At 38.7% G+C, this 6,642-nt stretch overlaps 1 pseudogene; it reads right to left on the reverse strand.

Moving 5' to 3' along the window:
- LOC109233534 overlaps positions 4,377–6,642 on the reverse strand; it is a 6,726-nt pseudogene continuing 4,460 nt past the window's right edge.

The following is a 6,642-nucleotide window of genomic DNA, read 5'->3' on the forward strand; positions in this document are numbered from 1 at the left end:
GACCAAACCTGGCGTCATGATACACCCACATCTCGTGCGCCTCACGATGCATGGCATCCTGTGGGGCAGTTCGCCAGAGAACCTCAACTTCGGCCGTCCTAGCATCAAGCTCAACTGTAAGGGCCGTGACCTGGGCCCGCAGTTCCGCAGCCTCCGCTGCAACCCCACGGCTTATCCCCAAGTCCTCCTCTTTTGACTGAAGGAGGGTTTCCAGCTCGATATTTCGAGCCAAAGCAGCCATCAGCTGCTCATCAATCTCCTTCAGCTCAGCCGTTCTCTTCTTCAAAAGAGCCTCTGATTCCTCAAGGCCCTCACGGAACGTCCGGAACTGGGGGTCCTACTTAAGCATGTCTGCCAACGCCTGATGCTTGGCACGAACCTCTTTATACTTCTTCGCCATTTTGGTGAAAATGGCCGCTTTCTTTTGTTCACGCCACCTCCTCTCCACCGTCGACAGTGAAATCAATCGCCAGACCTCCGGGCCGAGGAACTACCTCGTCAACCGACGAAACTTCTCCGGTCTCTATCTGTTCTGCACCTCCCATTGCCGGAGGTGGCCCTTCAACTACCGGAAAATCTATCGGAAGAGCATCGTGGGAAGAACTGCCTGCCATTGTTGATCTACTAAAGAGAAAGAGACAGAATTCGGCAGGCAAGACAAAGGTTATCACAATCAAAGGAAAGAAAGGAGAAGATGAATTAGCAGAATGAAAAAGTTTCCTCAGAATCTCTCTCAAATGAACAATGAAGATATGAGAAATGAATGCCTCAACCCACCTCTATAGGCAACATAAATGGCTTTCGCGAAACCAAATAGCCATCGTTAACTGCACGACCAACCGTAAAACGGTTCGGTTCTGCCGAAGCATGCGTCATTATGACAAGCTCCGCGAAGCGGCTTCTCAGCCATCCGCCAACGTCCCGCCGTCAGAATAATCGCAACGGCCTGCGAACGCTGAAAGAATGTGCCGTACACCTTCAAAATTCTGGACGTGACCAAATACGTACCCGGCGCATACTCATTCCCCACGGCCATCTCTAATGTATGAAAGGCTCTCCAATATATGAAAGGCTACGGCCATCCCCATTATATGAAAGGCTACGGCCATCTCTAATGTATGAAAGGCTCTCCAATATATGAAAGGCTACGGCCATCCCCAATATATGAAAGGCTACGGCCATCTCTAATGTATGAAAGGCTCTCCAATATATGAAAGGCTACGGTCTTCTCCAACGTGTAAACGGCTAAGGCCACCGCCGTCAATAAGTCGACCCCCTTATTCGAGTTTTATCAAATCACAATCGATGAAGTCCGCTCATCGAGCTCGGCCGAAACACGACCTCAATAAGCGGAGGGACTAACTGTATGGGTCAGAATCCGATCTCACGGTAATTAACGGAGTTAATCTCGTCTTGAGCTAATCCATAATTAATAAGTGGTATGGCCACTTATTCATAACAGGATTCGACTCTTGTCCGATTTAATCTACGAGGGCACGGCTCATTCATTCCCCCATGGGGATGGAACCTCAGCGTGGCCACGACCATTTATTGCCAGCTCACAAAGCTCACATCTATAAATACTAAGAGTGGAAGCCCTAGAAAGGGGGCTACTTCTTGACCACTATTGACAAGAGAGAGAGAGAAGAGAAAAACATACCCATCTTATGGGAAGAGAAAACACCATTGTAAGGCTCTGAACCTCTTCATGGAGAGGCAGACCAAACAAATATTATCAATAAAAGCTGTTTAGATTTCTTCTCCTAACCTTGAGTACTTATTTTCATGTTCTCCTCTTGGTCCAATGGATTATTACGATTTGCTATGATTTTCCCGTAACTTATTTGTATTGTTTTGCACTCATAAAGCACACGATAACTTTTGAGCAAACAGACGCGCTAGAGCTCAAAACGACCGGTCGGGTCGTTACAGCGTAGGAATATCATTGCTTTGGCACGGTCTTGGTTTGGTGCCTGATTTTTGTCCTTGATGGTGTCTGCCAGACCCATCGCATCAAGATGAATTTCAGCATCAAGCACCCAAGACATGTAGCTTTTGCCCGATATATCGAGGGGTACAAATTTAAGTTTAGAAATATTCGACATTATTTATAAAAAGAAAGCCCGTACCTCTGATACTTTCAAAGTATTTACTCGAGATGACAGAGTCTCGTGCAGATAACGTGTTATAAAATAACAACTGTAAAGTAAATAAACTAAAAAAAAGTATAGAGAGAAACTGATATATTATTCAACTTTCAAAACTGAGGTACATAATGAACTAAAATCTCCTTTATTTATAGAAGAAAAGAAGCTCCTGTGTAAGCTGCTTGTAAGTTGCTTGTAAGTTGCTATTGTACCAAATATAAATAATCTCTTACCGGGGTAATATTTATCCATAACGAAGTATTAAATAAACATCCATAATATAATATATATTTATAAGAAAAATAAAAAGAACAGGAATACCTTATATACACTACAGTTTTATGGAAATTTTCCTTATTTTTCTCTCAAATTTCCTTATAAAAGTTTCCATATTTGTAAGAGAACGAAACCAGTTAGAATTTGGGTTTTTATTAATAACTTTCCATAAATTGCTTTTTAGCCCGTTGTTTATCAACGGTCCTTTTTGGTATTAATACCAACGGTCCTTTTTGGTATTAGACCGTTGGCAACGGTCAGATTTTAAAAAAAAAAAAACAACAAAATTTCGGGTTAACAAGCTGAAACGGATTGTAGCGGGTTCGGTTACCCGTTAAAAAAAATGGACGTTACAAGCCCGCCTCCCGCCCAACCCGTCCCAACCCGCGCTATAGTCTACAGTAACGGGCTGGACCGGGCTGACCCGGGTTGAATCGGGTTGAGCGGATCAGCCCGGCCCGATTAACACCTCTATACACTACAGTTTTATGGAAAGTTTTCTTTTTCTTTCTCTGAAATTTCCTTATAAAAGTTTCCATATTTTGTAACAGAACGAAACCAATTAGAATTAGGTTTTTATTAATAACTTTCCATAAATTGCCTTTTTGCATGGCGGTGCGTTTTCTTCTTTGTTGCTTATATATACAATAACTAAAACCCTAAAATATTTGTTAATATCATTATTATGCATAGTGGGGAAAAGACTTTGACAAGCATTCTGCTGCTCCTTAGTATTATATTCTACTATGATTAGTTAATTAATTATTAATGAGCAGCAGTATGTTTGTCAATGCCTTTTCTTCCCACTATTTACACAACCATTATATTATATGCTTTACACCATACATGAAGTCATGAAAAGGTATATATTCTTCTGTTTGTTTTTATTTCGATTTATGATATTTGACTCTTCGTATCTTAGATTATGTCTTTGATTATAATGTTTTTTTTGAAATTCAGAACCAGTTTTTTAGCTTCTTGTTCTTCAATTCATGTTCTTGCCTTTTTCTTTTAATTTAACCTTATGGAAAAATTATAGGGAAAATATTGTGTTTCCAATTAATTAACTTCAATGTTACGTTCTCTCTCTCTCTAAATCATATATAAGTAATCCAAATTTTAGCGATCAGTTCTTTCTTTATGTAAAGTTTTTCATGCTTTGTTGAATGTTTTGAGCTGTGTATTTAATCTTGATTAATTAGGTGTTGTCAAAACCTAAAAGTTTAGAATTAGGTCAAACGAGATGTATTACTTTTTTCCTATCCTTTCTTGATCTTTTAGCCGTTTTTTTTTGCTTTGTTTAATATTAGCCGAGAAAATTTTAAATGGAGAATATGTGAAATAACGATTCATATAATCTACCCTAATTTTTTCCAAGACAGCTAATTAATTCAGGAATGTTTAGCTGACAAATTAATTAGATTACACGATTTTAAGCTAAAAATTACCACATTCAAAAGTAAATTGCTATAGTGGCCAAACTAGTAAAATTCTTTTTAAGAAGAATAAACTTAAATAGCCACCTTTCCAATAACTTAAATTAAAAATAGTCCGCGGATGTATAACACATGTATAATTCATGTATAATATATGTATAATCGTGTAATATATCTATATTAGCTATAGAAAAAAGTAAACAGTAAATTCGACCGGCTATTCGTACAAAGATCTAACTTTTAACATAAACCCAATGATTTATTTAGCATACATAACGTGCTTGGTAATTACTATTCAAATCACAAGTGCAATATCTACATAATGGAAGAACAATTATAAATCCTACATCAACCTTATACTCTTTTATCATCTTCAAGTGCTAATCTTCTCAATTAACCTTTTCTTTTAATAATCGTGATATCGGGGCCAACTTGCGCACGTCTCGGCTAATTCCACGGGGTACCTTCTATCAGTATAGGTACTGGATAACTCGTCCGCCAAACCTTGAACATCTTCTCAATTAAGCTTGAAGAAGGCCATTAGAGGATTATATACAACTTCTTTAGCATTAATACCAAAAACAAAATCAGCATGTGCATAATCTTCTTTATATTGCAGCACAAGTTTGTCTGGATCATGATTTTGCAATTTATCTAGCAGAGTTTGCACATCATTTACATCAGAAAGATAATCTGCACCTCCATAGCCTAAAAAAAGAGGTATATTATTTGGGATATTTGCCATTATATATTCAGGTGGATTTGGCTGACCATAGTGTTTGTTGTTTTCTTCATCACTTCCATAGTCATATTTTTCTATGGTCCCTTTTCTTGTCACTGTCCAAAAAAAAACATATAAATTGAAACTCCATTGAATAATATAAGAAAAAAGAGCACTTAAATGTGTTTGATAAGACAGAAGTCATTTTTCATTAAAAAAATGGAATGTTAATCAAAGGCGGAGTTAGGGTTTAAAGTTTATAGACTGTAGTTCATTTAAGTTATTTGGTTCTTAATTAATTAATTTATACATATATAACAAATTTCTTAAGACAAATATAGAGTTTGGGCCAAAGCTATTGCGTCCGGTCGAACCCGTATCCCGCATGCTAGCTCCACCCCTGATGTTAACTCAGTATTTAGTTGATGAGTGAAAAGTATTTTTTTTTTTTTCGAGAAAAGTTGTATACTAAAAATTAATAGTAATAGCAATTGGAGATTTTCTTAATGAAATTTGAGTAGTAATATGATTAACAATAATGTCTAAGTTGTTAGTTGTAGTAAGTAATATGAAGTTAAAATTAAAGAAAAGGCTATATTTATCTTTCTACTATCGAAAATAAGATATATTTACCCTCTGTTTCAGATTGTTAATAAATCCAACCTTATCGTTATACTTTAGGTTTATTTTTACCCCTCATCCGTTAGTTCTTCCATCGCAGCCTTAAAAGTCCATGTGGCATGCTGTTATTGGCGAACGAAAAGACCCAACCCCGTCTTAAATGAACAACCCTCCCGCCCGACCCAACTACTTAACCCAACCCCTATCGACCAAAAACCCCTAAATTATATCCTTCTTCTTTCGTCCATAAGTGAAAGAAGTCATTTTATTCTTAGAAAATATTATTATTTGATGGCTAAATACCAGAAAACGGTTTCGTTAGAAAACTCATTTTTCTAAGAAATGACTTTCATCGTACTAAACACAAATTTAAAAATTATATCTATTCATTTACATTGTATTTGCAAACTTACTTTGGGCAATGTGGACCATGTTTTTTGTTGCAGTTGCCTGTGGTTCATGCTCAAGAAAAATATCTGTTCTTGAAGAGTTCACACAGCAATTTGGACCTATTGTCACGAATAGTAAAGACGACAACAACAACAACAACAAACTCAGTAAAATAACATAAGTAGGGTCTGAAAAGGGTAATGTGTGCGCAGATATACTATTTTTTTTTTCATGGCTAAATTTAGCTTTTATGTGCTATATGTGTTGGGCTAAAACGGCCCAATGACACTCTTAACATGGTGTGATATTGTCCGCTTTGGGCCAAGCCCGCACGGTTTTTCCCAAAAGGCCTCACACCATTAAGAGATCCCTACACCTTATATGTAGACTCCCAATCTTTTCAGCTACCAATGTGGGACTTTGTTCGCATACCCAACAATCTCCCCCTCGAACTAAGTTCCACGTGGCCCACTACCACGATCCACGGGTCAATTTCCGAGATTCACTGTGTGCCACCCACATCGTTAGAGTATTATGGCTCTGATACCAGTTGTTGGGCTAAAACGGCCCAATGACACTCTTAACATGGTGTGATATTGTCCGCTTTGGGCCAAGCCCGCACGGTTTTTCCCAAAAGGCCTAGGTTCCCCGACGCAGTTCAGAACCTTTCGGGATGGATCAAACTATTAGACTCTGCTTTTCCATACAACGAGCGTGTTTGGCGCGATTTGGCCAAAACGCGGTGGCAGGCCAAGAACAACGGTATGCTTTCATTATTGTCATTACCAAAGTTTCTTATCAGTATTCTTTGTGGCGGTAAGTTTAATACATCATGCCTCTGTAGGCCTCGGGGAAGGCGTGTCGATGAGACCGCCTCCTCCTGGTGAAGAAGAAGCCTCGAAACCCGACAAGAGTAAGAAGAGGAAGAAGGAGGCGTCGATCGAGTCTCCCAAATCAAAGAGACCCAAGGTCCGCATGGCTCAGCCGACGCCGCAGTCTTGACTTCGCTGCTGCGGTAAGTCTTCGTACCGAAGACAAAGATGATGAGTGT

This window comes from Nicotiana attenuata, chromosome 10, assembly GCF_001879085.1.
Source record: "Nicotiana attenuata strain UT chromosome 10, NIATTr2, whole genome shotgun sequence".
In the NCBI taxonomy this organism is placed as follows: Eukaryota; Viridiplantae; Streptophyta; class Magnoliopsida; order Solanales; family Solanaceae; genus Nicotiana; species Nicotiana attenuata.